This window comes from Desmodus rotundus, chromosome 8 (genome assembly GCF_022682495.2).
Source record: "Desmodus rotundus isolate HL8 chromosome 8, HLdesRot8A.1, whole genome shotgun sequence".
NCBI lineage: Eukaryota > Metazoa > Chordata > Mammalia > Chiroptera > Phyllostomidae > Desmodus > Desmodus rotundus.
This window is the reverse complement of record NC_071394.1, coordinates 42026420-42043973: the sequence shown is the minus strand read 5'-3', so window position 1 is coordinate 42043973 and position 17554 is coordinate 42026420. Positions and strand designations below refer to the sequence as shown.

The window sequence follows — 17554 nt, the reverse complement described above, 5'->3', positions numbered from 1 at the left end:
TTCTCAGGTTCTGGGTCTTCCTCCATCTCCACGTCTGATCTGCTGTCCCCCTACCTAGATCTTGAGATTTGACAGCTGAGGCAAAGTGGGGAAAAGGTGCTTGAGAAGTCTCATCTTCAAGCTCAGACGTGGGCATGTGGAGGGCACAGGACACACCTGAGGAGGACAGATGACGGCAGAGGAGTGCTCAGGGGAGCCACGGTTAGGGAGCCCCCAGGTGGAGGATGGGAAGAGGGTAAACAAAAGGACTCCTTGCCGCTGGGACCACGCAGACCCTGGGTGATGAAACACGAGGGCGCGGGCAGGAAAAGGCAGAGACGGTTCACTCGGCCGCACCTGGTGAAGGGCTTCGTCAATTCCCCAGTTGGTAGAAAACAGACATCGACCTCAGAGTCATGTTACTTCTAGTTAACTCTGTGTGTATGTGCTGTTTAAGAAACGTGGGTTCAGGTGTTCTTAATCAGTGCTTTCTTATTCTCTTTCCCTCTTTCTTTCTCTTCCTAAGTTAGAGAACCTTTTGAGATATGAATCAAAAGAGCTGTCTGAAATAAGTCATACCCTAACTAGTGTAGCCAAGAGTCAGAGCAAAGAATGGAAAGATGGGATAAGCAAGGACAAACAGCTTGTCCTTGTCCCTACGGTCAATGGACGTGGCCCAGGTAAATGAGCCGGAGAGCACCAGCCTCTGTCTTTGTGTCCTCTTCTTTTCAGGGACTCGATGAGAATCGCAGTGAGGCTTCCCCTCTGAGGGCTGCAACTTCGCTCCCAAAGCTATTTCTGTCATTGTATTTGACAGGCATTGCTGAGTTACACAGCAGAGAATTCTCATCTACAGCTGGTAGAAGGGAGGTGAGAGTGGCCATTCTGGAGAGCAATTCAAAAATACTTAGCCAAATGCTGTATTTTCATATTCGAAGACACGGCAGTCCCAATATGTGCCAGAGAAACTCTTGTATACGTCCATACGGAGACAAACATATGAGGATGTCCTTCACAGCATTGCTCTGGGACCCAGGGAGCCAGAGGCAACATACGTGCCTGTTGTGGGGGGAACGGATAGGTGACCGTGATAGGAGCTTATGGTGGCCCACCATGCAGCGAATGAAGCAAGGCACACAGTTCTTAGAAAGAATGTTAACTGAAAACGCAAAACAAAAGCTGTAGCATAATACCACTTAAAATCAAGAAAAGCACACACATGCAAAAAACACTTCCTTTTTAAAATATGTACATTTCCTAGGGCAAATTCTTAATACGTTAGATGGGTATCTGTTGGGGCAGGGGAATATAAAGACAGGTCATAGGGACCAAAACTAAAGGGGAAAAAAGTCAAATAAAATTAAAGAAGGGGGAGGTTTTGTACTGGCCAATTATAACATGGGGCCATGAACGGAAGGAACTCAGCTCTGTAGCTGAATTCCTATGTGTGAAAATCCTCTCTCTTTGATCTACCTGCCTATAAAGTACCATTGTGTCTGTGCTAAGAAGCACTATAGAAATGCATGCATGAATCTGTAATTTAACCACCAGCACTCACCATCAAATACTCTGTAAGCCTATACCCTGGGTTCAGTCCTGCGCTAGGTATGGTGGGGCCACACAGAAGCACGTGGGATTGTCCCTGCTGTTATCACGCAGTTTGGGAATTACATGTGAAACAATATGCAATTCAAAAACTTTATAGTTAAGTCCCGAACTGCATGAGACATACCGCACGAATTGTATGAGATTAAGAAAAAGATAACTGGTGAGGACAGGCATCATCAGGAAAAACTGGCAGAGGAGGAAGCCCTGCCCTGGGCCGTGAAGGATGGGACTACCAACGGAGTCGCCAGACCCCGGAGAGGGGGCTGGTGTGAGGTGTGGAGACAGTGGACTGCAGGGCACATTCACCCAGTCACCTGTGTGACGTTCATTTCCTGAGAACTGTGCTTCCCCTCGCTTAGCTCCGCTGTGCCCTTGGCACCCTCAGGAAGCCATCTTGCACAACCTCTGCAAAACCCATCCTGCACCTGCTCAGGGCCTAGGCGCTTGGGCGTGAGCTGTGGGATTTGGCCAGGAGGATGCATCTGCCACCACCACGTGGATTCCCTGCCACTTTACTTTCCCTCTCTGTAGTGTGGCTGTAAGGAGCGAGCTCCCAAGTGAGTTGCTTTAGGTCTTTCCCTTAGAGCTGGCCAGAATTCCCAGAGAAGAATCTGTCTGTCTCTTGCCTGTAGGGTAATATCCTAGCTGCCAAGCATTCTGGGACCTGAGTTGGGGAACGGGGCTTGGGATCTTAACGTTCAACAAGTATACATTCACCAAACCCACCGTTTCTGTGAGGCTCCCCAGGCTGCTGTTGGCTGCTTCTGCCTGCTATCTATTTCTGTTTAACAAGCTACCCCAGAGCTTTGTGGCTTGGAATAATCATTTTATTTTGCTCATGATATTTAGGGTCAGGAATTTGCTGGCTCATCTGGGTGGTATATCTCTGAGTACACTACCTAAGAAGGTATAGCTGGGATGGAGGGTTCACTTCTTTGCTGCCTTCTCTCTTCCAAGTCATGGCCTCAGTCTGTCTATCTGTCTGTCTCCCCCTCCCCCACCCATCTCTCTCCGCCTCTCTCTCTCTCTCTCTCTCTGTCTCCATGGTAGTGTCTCAGGGTTTTCGCATCTTTTACACGGCTGCTGACGTCCAATGGGCAAGAAGCAAAAGCTGTCAGATGGGCTATGAACAGAGCTAGCACAGTGTCACTTCCAGCATATTCTGTTGGTTACAGAAGTCACAAACTTTCCCCAGCCCCTGCCCAGATTGAAGGATGGGAGGAAACAGACTCACCTTCTGGACAGAAGAGGGAAGTCATATTGCATCTGGCTTAGGGGACTCGCCATCTTTGGATATTTAAATGTGCCACACTGTTCACATTAAAAATGATTTTTAAAAAATTCTAGTGAGCATGCTTTTCATCCACAGCAATATTTATCAATTGTTTGCTCTTTATACTATTCTCCAAAATGGCCTTGAAGCATTGGTTAAAATCCAAATTAAAGCTTGTCTTAAACTTATTCTCTGCTTTTTGGTATAAGTTTATTTAACAGATAAACATTTGTTCTGAGTATTCAAATATGTACCAAACCTTTGCATATGTTCTGTGATTTCAATATTGTTTCCATTTGCTTTTTCCTTCAGAGGACACCTATATTTGGCCAGCTTGGAAACTTGAGTGTTAGTTCCTGTTGTTTTAGTCTCAAAGGGGAAATACTAAGTTTTTATTTATTTGGTAGTTTTATTTTTCTTGCTTAGGGATCTAGTCTGCCAGGGCGATGCTGGTAGCAAATTACTGGGAAGGCATTTTTGTCTTAGGGATTCACTGCTTGTTCAAACTGCTCCTTTGAGGTCTCTTGTGGCGAAGGTGCTGATGGGGGCTTCCCCAAATCTCTCCAGGGTTGCTGGCCTCTGTGTGAGGCACTGGTGTTGCGGCCAGACTGTTCTCCTTTGTCCCTCACCTCCTCTCCCACGGGCCCATTTTCTTCCAGTGCAAGTTTGAGAATTTCCCAGGTCTTCAGGGGAATTTCACCCATGCTCTTCCCACACGGCCTTTCCTTGTAAGTGCCGAACAGTTCTTGGTACTTTGACCCATCTGTTTTTACCTGCCCCAAGTCGTACCTACTTCCTCCAACTTTCTAGCTCACTGATATTATTCTTCCTTAGTTTAAATGAATGTGATGGACTTTTCTTCCCACTCAGTATAACTCTGTGGTCCTTTTCGTGGGATTTGGGAAAGGAGGGGCGTTGACATGTCAGCCCAACGCACCACCTGCGAGTCTCAGTGGTTACCTTGTCCTTGGTTTTCATCAGGCAGGTTTAATAAGATGTGCTCCAAAGATTAGAGTAACCTTGAGTTAATGTTTTATTTTCTATAGTTAATAAAAGGTGCAAACATGACCTATAGCAGTCGTTCTCAATCAGGGCTGCGCATTAGGATCCAGGGGGGTGGGGGGGCCGACAAAATGCTGATGTCTCAGTCACACCTCTGGGGCGGGGGCCAGCCATCAGCTTTCATAAAAGCTCCCTGGGCAGTGTTGGTGCTCAGAGTGCTGAGAACCGTGGATCTCAGAGTAATGGGAGCCTATGGATGCCTTTGAAATGCATAAAAAGGAAGAAAATGAAACAGCAGGAATAGAAATGAAGACCCCATAAGGTGGGGGGAAAAGCATGAGATCTAGTGCCTGTGTCTGATTCCCAGCTTCACAACTGATGTCTGCATAACCTTGTATTACCTCTTTGGGGCCCCATTTCACTCTCTGTAAAACAGAATAATGATACCAACAATGTCATAGCATTGATGCAAGACAAAGATTGTATGTCTATGAAAGCAAATACTTGTTATTATTTTTCGTTAAAAAAATAAAAAAGAAAAGAGAGACAATGTACTGTTATAAAAGGGAGGGAAAGAACATGAAATAGAATAAAAATTCATAAGACTTAGAACAATGGTATCCCTTTCATGGGCTGTCTGACCTTGGCATGAATCTCAATCATTTATTTTTTAGTGGTGAGAAACTGCAGGGGACATTCCAGGAAGGACGTCTAAAGGGGCCAAAATTCGGGTCCCAGATCTTTGGAGGCTTCTTTAACTTTCTTTGGCAGTGCTCACAATCCCAGTGATGAGCTCACAGATTCTACCCTTATTAATTGCTGTCCCTGTTTCCTGCTCCTCCTCCTAAAAGACCACCTGCCCTGTAAACTCAGGATTGATGGGCAGACGGAAAAGCCCTAAAGAAGTCTTAAAGTATTTTTAATAAAGTTTGTGCAAAAACCCCATGTCTAACCAGAGGCAAAGGAGTCTCCCTCATGACATACCCATTAACCTCTCCACTTTGCCTTCTTAGGTTGATGCCATAAATAACATTCATAGAGTTAATTAATACATGCTTAGTACTATTAGATTTTGTGAAGAAAGACAGAAGACAAATCCTTCTTTTTTCCCTCCCCTCTGTAGTGAGTTAAATTATGTACTCCCCCCAAATATATGTCTAAACCCTAACCTTTGTGAGGTGTTTTCTCTGATGTTAACCAATTCTCCAGCTCTTCAACACCAAAACTGGATGTCCACCAGTTCAGTTCCATTCTGACACTAACTGCCCAGAGTAAGTGCAGACCCCACAGGCGAAGGGCTCAGTCCCACAGGACAGCCCCCATTTCACATGCCAGTTGCAAAACTCAGGCCACCCATACTTCTGACTGGTCAGGTGTAAGTTGAGGGACTCTCGGACCACTGCTCAGGTTTGATAATCGGCTAAGACAGTTCACAGAACTCAGGAAAGCAGTTTCCTTGCGTTTACTGGCTTATTATAAAGAATACAATTCTGAAATAGCCAGATGGAAGAGATGCACAGGGCAAGGGATGGGGCAGTGATGCAGAGCTCTCATGCCCTCTGGCAGTGCCACCTTCCCAGTACCTGATGTGTTCGCCCACCTGGAGGCTCTCTGAATTTCATTGTTTCAGAGTTTTTATAAAGACCAATGTCCAGCTCTCATTTCTTCCTCTTATCACAGGTTGTTGAGTGGGCTGAAAGTTCTAACCCTCTAGTCACTAGGTCTTCCTGGTGAGCAGCCCTATCAAGAGGCCCTGCCATTAGCATAAACTCCAGTGTGATTGAAAGGGGCTCATTATGAATTATAAAAGACAGTCTTATCGCTGAGGAAAACCCAAGGGTTTTAGAAACTGTACCAGAAACTGTACCATTTGATGTGTAAGAACCAAATGTATTTTTGTATCATATCACGCCATGGCATCTGTGAATGTGACTTCATTTGGAAATAGGGTTTTGCAGGTGTAATTAAGTTTAAGATCTTGAGTTAAGATTATTCTGGATTTAGGGTGGGCCCTAAGTGCAATGACTGGAATCTTCATAAGAGACTGGAATGAAGAGATGACACATGGACACACAGGGAAGAAGGCCACGTGAAGACAGAGGCACAGATAGGACTTCTGCTACCATGACAAGAGATGCCCAGCACCAACAGAAGCCAGAAGAGGCAAGAATGGATTCAGAGGCAAGAATGGAATGGAGGGAGCATTGCCCTGCTGATGGCACTCACTTCCTCTTTCTTATTCCTGCTCTTTCAGCTTAATTTCAGTTTAAGAAATTATTCTTGCTCTTGAGAGAAATCTAATTATATTAGAACAAGGAACACATGTCCTAGAAGAAGATAAATGATATGCAAGTTAAATGACCAAATAGGACCACAAGATGGGAAGACCAAAAGCCACCAGGCAGCCAAGTGATAAGAGAACATATAATAAATACAAGACTCAGGGGCTTCTTTGCCCTCAGACTCAATGCTTCCTTTGATCAAACATTCTTTGATTCTGAGAACTTGTTTTTCTATTCACACCCTGGAAGATGAATCTCAATTAGCAGCATCACTTTGGCATCTCATTTCTGATCCTCTTGGTAGACTCTTCTAGGTCTGTTTTTTCCAGATAATGTTTCCAGCCCATTTTATACTTTGCTTGCCCCTGAAAGGGATTTGTAGAATATATGTGACTTGACAGCAGACAAAAAAAAATCACTGGGTTATTCAATCTCTCATGAGTGACCATGAGAAAGTAAAGGCCCACAGTAATGAAATGTTCTTCCATGTTTGGGGAAAACATGTACTTTGAACTTTGAATTAATAATACTTCCTCTGTTTTGTTTCTAAATTAAGGTCAATCAACACTGGGTGATGACACAGGGAGTTGGCAGTATAGGAAGCTCCAGAAATCTGCCCACCAAAACAATGACTGAGATGGCAGGACAGTCGGACTGTTTATGTTCAGACAGTTTCTGAAGCAATTTGAAAAGTCAAGACAATGTTTTTTCCACTCCTTCACCTCTTTTGGGGAGCAGACATTTAAGGACATAACACCTCTGTTATGTTACTGGCTGACTGCAGATGGAACAGAACCCGAACATTAGGGACCACAAAAAATAAGGAATACACACATTGCAAAAATAGTTTGAAAAATTAAAAATGGTTGGATTTAGCTTTCAACAAGCAAGATTATGCAATCTTTAATCTATAGGGTTGCCATTACAATATTTGAAATATCCAGTCCTCAACACAAAATATAAATATGCAAAAAAATTAGAAAAATATAGCCTATTAAGAGGGAAAAATGACAATAATCATTCCTGAGGAATTCCAGACATTGGAATAATTAGTTAAGGATATTAAATCTGTTGTCTTAAATATGTTCAATGAGCTAAAAGAAGCTATGAAAAAATAAAACTAAAGGAAATGAAGAAAACAATGTAGGGCTCTGACTAGTGTGGCTCAGTTGGTTGGGCATCATCCCACAAAGCAAAAGGTCACTTATTCCATTCCCATTCAGGGCGTATGCCTATGTTGTGGGTGTGGTCCCAATTGGGGCAGGTACAGGAGGCAACTGGTGGATATTTTTCACATTGATGCATCTTTCCTTCTTTCTCTCTCCCTTACTGTCTCTCTAAAAAAATAAATAAATATTTTTATAAAAAACAATGAATCAACAAAATAAGAATATCAACAAAGAGATAGAAATTACATAAAAGAACCAAAGAGAAATTTTGGAGGTGAAAAGTATGATAACTGGAATGAAAAACTCACTAGAGGGCTTAAACAGCAGATTTGAGCAGGCAAAAAGAAGTATCAAGAAACTTGAGATAAGACAACTGAAATTATTCAGCCTGAGGAGCAGAAAGAAATAAGAATGCAGTAAAATGAACAGAGCATGAGGGATGTATGAGATATCATTAAATATACTAAGGTACACAGTATAGGAGTCCTATCAGAAGAGGGGTAGAGAGGGGAAGAAAAACATTGGATAATTAATGGCTAAAATCTCCCCAAATCTGAAGAAATACATGAATATACATGTCCAAGAAACTCAGTGAACCCCATAAATGATAACCTCAAAGAGATCTACCCTAAGACACTTAGTAGTCAGATCGTTGAAACCCAAAGACAAACGAGAGTTTTGGAAGCAGAAAGACAGAAGTGACTCATCATGTTCAAGGATCTTCAGTAAGATTAACAATGGATTTCTCCTCAGGAACCATGGAGGAAAGAAGGCAATGGGATTACATAAAGTCCTGACAAAAAGATAGCCAACTATCAATCAAGAATTTTATGTTGCTTCCCTGCTCTGGTGAGGGATAGTAATCAGAAGGGCTGGGCCCACTGCTCTGCCTCTGGCATGACTAACGATGGGAGCACGGGGTTTGTAGCTTGCAGGTGGAACTGGTAGTCCACCAGCAAGCAGCCAGCAAGTGCCCTGGGAGATCATCAATGTTGATTCCAGCTTGTATGTCTCTTCCTACCAGGCTGAGGAGATGGAGGTAGAAGAGTTGAGCCTGTTGCTAAGCAATGAACTTCACAGACAGGGATCCCCAGGTGTTTCATTTAGTTTCTCAGTATTTAATTTGGTGAATGCCATCATGGGAACTGGCATCCTTGGCTTAGCTTATTTTATGGCTCATACTGGTATCCTTGTATTTGTTTCTTGCTGCTGATAGCTGCTCTCCTGGCTTCCTTTTTTTCTTTCCTTTTTAAAAAGTCATCACCTGAGGTTATATGAGTATATTTATTAATATTAGAGAGAGAGGAAGGGAGAAAAAGAGAGGTAGAGAGAGAGAGAGAGAGATTGATATGAGAGGAAAACATCAATTGGTTGCCCCCAATATGCGCCCCTAGTGAAGATCAAAATATGCAACCTAGGTGTGTGCCCTGAGCAGGGATTGAACCCACAACCTTTTTGGTCTAGAGGATGATGCTCCAACCAACTGAGCCACCCAGCCAGGGCTCCTGTCTTCTCTCTTAGTTTATCTCCTGGTTATATGTGTATTCAGACAGTATGATGCCTTATGAAGATCTTGGAGTCTTTGCATTTGGATTATCTGGAAAGGTGGTGGTCGCAAGCAGCATAATAATTCAGAATATTGGAGCTATGTCATCTTATCTTTTAATTATTAAAACAGAGCTTCCTACTGCTATTTCAGAATTTTTGTCTGAAGACTATAGTGGATCTTGGTATCTTGCTGGACAAACATACTAATAATCATTTGTGTTTTCATTGTGTTCCCTCTTGCACTTTTTCCTAAAATAGGTTTTCTTGGCTACACAAGTAGTTTATCATTTTTATGGTGTTCTTTGCTCTTGTGATAATAATTTAAAAAATGATCCATCCCTTGTCCTCTGACATTAAATTGTATAGAGCAATACTTCCAGATTTTAAATGGTACTGATGATTATAAACCAAAGCTCTTTCATCTCTCCAAAGAGAGTGCTTGTGCTATGCCAACCATGGCCTTTTCATGTCTGTGCCGTACCTCAGTATTGTCAGTATACTGTGAACTTCAAAGCCCTTCAAAGAAAAGAATGTGGAGTGAAACCAATACAGCAATTGCTTTACTTTTTCTCATGTATGTTATATCAGCAGTCTTCGGGTACCTCACTTTTTATGACAAAGTGGCATCTGATATAATACAAGATGATAGTAAATACTTGTGACATGATGTTCTCTTGACTGTGAAGTTATGCATACTGTTTGCTGCACTTTTTAATTTCATTTATTTATTTATTTTTGGAGAGAAAGGAAAGGAGGGAGAAAAAGAGGGAGAGAAACATCGATGTGCAGGAGAAACATCAGTCCGTTGCCTCTTGCATGTCCCCAGCTGGGGACCTGGCCCACAACTCAGGCATGTGCTCTGATTGGGAATTGAACCAGCGACTTTCAGTCTGCAGGCCAGTGTTCAATCCACTGAGCCAAACCAGTCAGGACTAATTTTCTTATTTATTGATTTTAGAGAAAAGAAGAGAGAGAGAAAAACATCGATTTGTTATTCCACTTATTTATGCATTCATCAGTTGCTTCTTTATTTTTAAACATTATTTTGAAAAAAATGATTAGAGAAAGAATTTCTTGTCCCATTTATTTATACATTCATTGCTTGATTCTTGTGTGTGCCCCGACTGAGGATCAAACCTGTAACTTAGGCATATTGGGACAATACTCTCACCAGCTGAGCTATCCAGCCAGGGCTCTGTTTGCTGTACTTTTGACAGTCCTTCTAATCCACTTCCCTGAAAGGAAAGCTTTAATGACGATGTTATTCTCCAATTTTACATTCTTGTGGATTCACCAGTTTTTGATTACTTTAGCGCTCCATGTCACCATTGTTGTACTTGCGATGTATGTTCCCGACGTTAGGAATGTGTCTGGTGCAGTTGGTTCCAGTACATCAACGTGTTTGATGTTTTGCGCTCTCAAGACTGTTTATCTCAAACTTGGCAGAGGACTTTCTCTCATGGAAGAAGTTTGGGGTTTTTGTTTTGCTCATCTTTGGAATTTGGGGTGGGAATTTTGGGGTAGCCCTCCTCATTTTTAATTGGGTTAACAAATGAGAGGTATATTTTCCCATTTTTTAGGAACAATACCTTACCTCCATATGCAAAAAAGGAATAATTATGGAAAGCACCTTGGAGGAATCCTCTTTATATGGGTTAACACTTTTGTAAGCATTTTAACAGATAAGTTAAGCAGAACCAGAGTAGGTAGGGGAAAGTGGGCTCTTAGCAGTTTCAACCAAAATAAGAAACAAACTCAAAATGCAAAAAAAAAAAAAAAGGAATTTTATATCTGGTAAAATAATCTTTCTGGAATGGAGTAGAAATTAAAACATTTCCCAACAAACAATAGCTGTGGGGCTTCATTACTAGTGCACCTGCCCCACAGTAAATGTGAAAGGGTGCCTTTCAGGCTGAAATGAAAAGACATTTGACTGTAGATTGAAGTCATAAGAAAAATAAAGAAGTGATAAAGGCAACTACATAGGTAAATATAAAATCCAGTATCATTTTGCTTTTGTTATGGCTTGTAATTTCTTTTTCCCACATGATTTGATAGGCAAATGCATAAGACGGTGATTGTCAGTCTGTACTAGCGGACATACGATGTATAAAGACGCGATCTGTACCAATGGCAATACAAGGTGGGCAAGCGGTAGGCTCACAGTTGTTTGTGTGGAAAATAATACAATAATTAATGAACGAGGGTACAAGGATAAACTCTGTGTTTGCGTGCTCACAGCCGTAAACCCACTTTTGCTCACCCTGCGTAAAGGGGAGAGATGGAGATGCGCAGGGGCAGGGTGTTTGTATACTACTGAAACTAAGTTGGTATTTTTCAAACTAGGTTGTTATGAGTTTCATCGTTTAGTTGTAATTCGCAAGGGACCACTGAGACAATGAACTTAACTTAAAAAAATGTGGGAAAGGCAGGAGGAGGGAATCACAACGGTACACTACAAAGCCAAGCACTCCCCAAACACTCGACGGGTTTTCAGAGTACCTTGTAATGGTTTTGATGTACGGGTTCTCCCAACCCCGCCTGTGTGAGGGGCGTCAGTAACATACTGAACCCTTTGACAGCTTGGAGCACGCAGCTGTGAGGCAGGGCTTTGAGCCAGTTTTCCCAGGCCGAGTGAAAGCGTTGGGTCAAAGACAGAGCATAACAGAATGAAGAAATCACTGGCCTAGAAGACAGCCGGAGTGAGTTCTAGCTGTCTGGGTTCCTTGCTGCTACTCAGCCAGGGGACCTCAGACAGCTCTGTTTTCTCCTCTGTAAAGGGAGGACGTTGAGCTAGGTCACCTCAAAGTTCTTCCCAGCCTGATGACGCGTGCCAGGGTTTGCTCACAGTCCCTCTGGATAGGGCACATGCTCTGCATTGAGGAGCATGAGTAATGGAGACCTCTTTCTACCCATTGCCAGTGCAGATGTGCACTCTCTGAGGCTAATTTTAAAAGGGATGAAAGTATCAGATAGCTGGAAGAGACCTTGCAAAATGACTTAGTGTATGGGCAAGGACATTTGCAGCAATCCTGACCTTCTGTCTGGGTAGAGTTTCAGCGTTATCTTCAGAGGCAGCCCGCCCAGTATCGCTTTGAGTCTGTGAGTCAGGTTAGGCTGACAGTCAGTTCAAGTAAATGAACATGAATGTGAGGGCTTTCTGTATGCTGGTCAATGGGCTCAAAGCTTCACATGGAAAAATAAGAGTTAGTCCTGCCTTTGGGGATCCCACGTAGTATACCTGCTGCAGGTGAGAAAACTGGCACTTCAGAGAGGTCAGACTTTGTGAAGGAAATCACACAAGGAGTGGTATAGCTGGGGCAGAAAGCCAGGTCTGACCTCTAGACCAAAGGGTGATATCAGGTTGCTCCTGGATCAACCCATGCACCCTTTCCCTGGTCCCCACAAGAGGTGGTTACAAAACTCCTTTTGGAAATAAACTGTGGTCTGGCACACCTGACTGTAGGGAATTTGTTCTAAACAGGAGCCAGAACATCTTCAGTGTTAGGAGTTGAACTTAACACTTACTTCCTGTTGTTCAGTTTAATTGAAGAACACACGGTGCTACCCTTTTTCACTTCTGGTCAGCAGCGTAAGTTCCTCATTCACCACGTTGCGGAACACTTGCGTTCAGCACCCTGGGGGCAGGATGAGAGGTGGAGGAGGGAAGAGCAGAGCCATAGACCTGAGCCCCCTGAGATCTTCAGGGCCCAAGAACTGCACATATAATAGTGGCAAGGTTTACAAAGCTTTCTACTTTCTTTGTCTGGAGGTGAAGAAACAGGCCTGCTTCCTCTCCTAGGCCTTGTTGAAAACTTAATTGTTTAAAGGACTTGCTTTCTCATTAGCCATCACATTAACTCATAACTAATTTTCATGGGCTTTGGCAGGGACATTTATCATTAATTGGTACAGTTTTATACATATTTGAAATCAGCTTATGTCCTTGATATCATCGGACTCAAGGCCAGAATTGTATGGTCAATAAAGAATTAAGCATAAAGATGCTAGTGGTTGAATGGTGGCCCCCCAAATAACAGCTCCTAATCTTTAGATACTGTAAATGTTACCTTGTTTGGCAAAAGAACCTTTGAAGGTGTGATTAAGTGAAGGATCATGAGTTGGGGAGATTATCCTGGATTATCTAGCTGAGCTCTAAATGCCAACAAAAGTGTCTGTGTAGGTGAGAGATAGGAAGAGCTGACACTCACACAAGAGAGAGGCTGTGTGAAGACAGAGGCAGAGATCGCAGTGATGTGGCCACAATCAAAAGCATGCTGGCAGCCACCGGAAGCTGGAAGAAGCAAAGAAAGATTCACACCTAGGGCCTCTGGAGGGAGGGCAGCTGGATGAACACTTTAATTTCTTCCCAGTGAGGCTGATGTCAAACTTTTGGCCTTCAGAACCCTGAGAGAAGAAATTTCTGTTGTGTAAAGCCACCAAGGTTGTGGGAATTTGTTACAACCACAAGAAACTAATAGAGGGACAAAAAAAGCTTACGCCTCTATTGTCAGAGCAGTCTGGCCAAGTCCGTGGATCTCTTCTCAGAAAATCTGTTTCAAGTCATACAGTAAAATACAAAAGATCATGCAGGAAGCCAGGGTATTGAAATACAGTTGTTAGAACATAAGAAAACAACTGTGTTCCACTTTGAACACATTCATCAGGATGATGCATTTCAAATACAGGTAGGCCAGAGCTGGTTTTAGTTTCAGGAGACACCAGCTGGAAGGCTGCTGATGCACGGTGGAGCGGCCTGAGGTAAAAAGGGTTGAGAGCATGCGTGGCCGGCCTACTGAGGGGTTGAACGCCCACTGTTATTTTGAAGAAGCAATGAAAGTAGAGTGTTCCGAGGTGTAGCTGTCATGTAGCCGTGGGCATATGTGGTGTCGTTTAGTGACCCAGTCCCAGGGACTGCCGACACTCTGTGGTGTGCTGCCTATACTGGCAATGGGAGGAAATGCTGGATTTCAGTTTATGAACTGCCAGGGCAGGACCCCTGGCTCAGAGGGCGAGGCAGCAGGAGCGCCAGTGAATATGGGCTGTCGGAAGGCCGAGCAGGACTGGGCAGGCTTTGGAAGGACGGCAGCCTGTGTAGGAGCTGGACCCCTGGCTCAGGCCCTGGGAGAGGCAGCAGCTCCCAGGAGCTGCCCGGTGATAAAGCCGGCCCAGCAAATTGGACAGGGTGTCAGGTTGACTATGAAATATGACGGATTAACAGCCGAGGCTGCTGGTGTGACCTGCTTTCAGACACTTCATTTAGAAGTGATCATATTGCTGGATGCTTCCTATAATTTGTGATGATGCTGATTGTGATAAATCGTGAGTTTCTGGCCAATTCCCCCAGCCCGCTCCAGTGGCTGAACAGAGAAAATGTGTAATTCTGAGGGAACGTTTATGCCACGAACGAGAGTGAGGGTCTGGCTGAACAACAGAATGCTCAGTCAGTGAACAAAGTAATTAAATCAAGCTAATTAAATCACAATAAAAATAATTTTAATTTAATTAATTTCTCTGCACTGATTGCACATTACGCTGCGATCACGAGGCTTCCTGAACGCTAATAGAATCGAGGGGCCGAGACACAGAAGTCGCGGTCACTGGTGTGGTGCGTGGGTTCTTGTTGAGGGAATGCAATTAAATACTTTTAATGAGATGCCAAAGTGTTGACTGAGCCACAAATAGAAAATGGCTTTGGAATTAAGATAATGGGGTCTTTTTTATTTCCCAGTTAGTTCTCTGTACTAAGCAGGGCAATAAATGTCAAATTTGATGATAATTTAAAAGGTCTAGATAAAGTAGATGGTGTACAATTGCTTTGCTGTGTTGGAATTGCTAGGAAACCTTAGGTCAGGATCTCAGGAGTGAGCAGGAGTACTAGGGACATTTATCCATTATAAACTGGGGGGACGTTTACCCTGAGCCCCTGGCACCTAATAAAGGCCCTAGAAGCATTAGAATTGGAATCCTGTGAGCTCAAGTCAAGGACTAAGTGTAGCAATGAATTTTTAATGGCAGCATGAAAGGTTTAGGTGAGACGTGCAGAAGGACTTCTTTCTGGGACAGATATTAATTGATAACTAGTTATTCTTGAAATCACGAACCATGGTTTGCACCACCATCACCACTTAAGCCGTAGTGCTAGGCAGAGAGACTTAGCGTGAGTGACTGGTACTGAAATATTTATTATTAAATTGAATTATTGAGGGTCTTGAGAAATTTCTTAACTTAGCACTTAAAGTTAGGACAAACAGTCTCCTTTCTGCATTGTTCAGACATTGTCCACTTTACAATCATGAGGACGCTCACACTAGACGACCTCTCCGGGCCACCTCCCGAGACCACTTGTGTCCTGTGAGCAACCCTAGAATTCTGAGTGCGTGTTAGCAGGTGCCCACATAATTAGCAACTGCGATTTTGGAGAAGGCCTGTGCTTTGGATCCCAATATTATTTATCATGTGCATTATTTTAATTAATATTTTGTGTGTGTGCCAACATCTGAGCCAGACCTCATTATGGCTGGTGGGGGCACTGCATTGTTTGTTGAGTGGAATTGTTTTCCCAGGATGCAGCTGGTTTTCCTCAGCAGCCATGGAGGCCAGAGACCAAGGACCAGCATTTGCAAAAAGGCTCTGCTGCTGCAAAAGTGTGCTCGTGGTTCTCTGTCCTAGATGGCTCATCAGCAAGGACCTATTTCTCCATCCTAAGGAGAGGTGACGGAGAGCCCCTGGGGGGAAGGAAGTGGGGGATCGGTGTTTGTGATGTCTGAGTGCTGCAGGAACCCAGTGTTCACATGCCTTTGAAGAGTGAATTGGCACCTTTTCTGTTGTCTGTTATGTAATTGGGCAAACAGAGTGGGATCCCAGATAGCAGTATACCTGATACCCATGAGGAGCTCCAGCTGGCTTGTCAGCTCAGCCAACACAATAACTGAAGGCCCCCAGCTCCCCCTAACACTCTGCCTGGCACAGGTGCCCCTGAGGTTAGAGCAGCACCTTTCTCAGAAGACTTTTGTTATTCAGGAAAGGAGAGCCCTGAGCTTAACCTGCATTCTAGACAGTTGGTCCTCCTGCATTCTGACCCTGCTGCTGGCACTGGCAGGGCGCCTGCCTCCCTCCCACACAGGTGCACAAGTCCATCCTCACCTTCCGGAAGGGGCGGTGCAGAGTGGGTCCCTCCTTTCTCCAGCACTTGATTTTAGAAATATGGTGTGCACCGCTGTGAACTCCCCAAGATTTGCTAATGAGGATTACAGTCCTTTTCCTCACTCTCATAGACCCTCAAGGTCTAGTTCTAGCCTATCATTTTCGTTATGCTTCCAATAGTACTGTCTAACTTTTATTTGAGGTCACATAGGTGCCTAGCGATGTACTAAGCACTTGACTTGCATCATCGCAATTAGTTCTCATGGAAACTCTGAGGAGACTTGCAGAAAATTAGTAGTTTACTCCAGGTCACAGCTAGTTAGTGGCAAAGTTGCTATTGGAATCTAGGTCCTTCTCTTTCCAAAACTCCTCCTCTTCACTGACATTCAGGCCCCAAATGAACCAACGATAGGGTAGGCGTCTGCTCCTCTCCTTCTCAACACCGAGCTGCCCAAGAACACACGCGTTTTGCTGTGCCTAAGCTTCAGAATCCTCCTCCAAATTTTTTCTCAACCCTGGAAAGCTATTTTACAAGGAAGGTTTTAAACCCACTAAGAATGTTAGGAAAAAATTGTTTTTTCTCTTACAAAGTAAATTAACTACACAATATGCGTCTTTAAAGGGTTTAACTTAGAAACCCAAGGACATTTGGAACACTGGCCTTTAAAGCCACGTGAGGCCCAGGTACTGCACCTGCCCTGTGTCCCCAGCGCTCAGCTTGGCTCAGCTTGGCGGGACTGTGCTTCAGAGATAAGGAACCTGTGCCAGCCCTAGGTGTGAGACCAGCCCTAGAGCTCAAACTCCCAGCCTGGAGAGCTCCTCCTTGATTGTGGGCTGCTCCCCTCTGTTTGAGATCTTTTTCTCTCTTCCTCTACTCATTCTTTTTCTCTTTTTTCTCTCCTATTCAACTTTGTCAACTCTCATCCCCATTCCTGTACTTTCCTGTCATCTTGGCTCTGCAGTTGGTTCTACACCAGTGGTCCCCAACCTTTTTGGCACCAGGGACCAGTTTCATGGAAGACTGGAAGGGTAGGGGGCAGTGGACTGGAGGTGATGGAGCTCAGGCGGTAATGTGAGTGAAGCTTCACTAGCTTGCCCACTGCTCGCTCACCTTCTGCTGTGAGGCCTAGTTCCTAACACTCCTCAGAGTGTACTGGTCTGGGGCAGGGGGCTTGGGGACCCCTGCCCTACACTACAGCATTCAGGTGACCTTGTCCTGCTTCCTAATCCTCAGCTGAATACTCATAATAACAGAAAACCTGAGAAGAGGAAATATTTACCAGTTCTGAAATGGCTTGAATTAATGAAATAATGTTTGGGGGCATTGAGACTGAACTGGTATAATTGTAGGTTGCAAAGTGTAATAGTAGCTCATGCAGGGATATCATTTTGTGCTATTTTACCTTCAGGTTTTTGTTAATCCAGTAGGTTTGGTGGAATTAGAGGGCTGCTGTGAAAAGAAAAAAAAAAAAAAAAAGCCTGAGCAACCTGCTGGTCAGAGAACAGCTTTGTCCAACTAGCAGGTAGCCCCACAGTTAGCCTTTCTC

The 17554-nt window shown here is 43.9% G+C and overlaps 1 pseudogene; it reads left to right on the top strand.

The window, feature by feature from the left end:
* The first annotated feature begins 644 nt into the window (after window positions 1–644).
* On the top strand, window positions 645–10417 carry LOC112315645 (solute carrier family 38 member 6-like; annotated as a pseudogene).
* Window positions 10418–17554: the final 7137 nt, after the last annotated feature.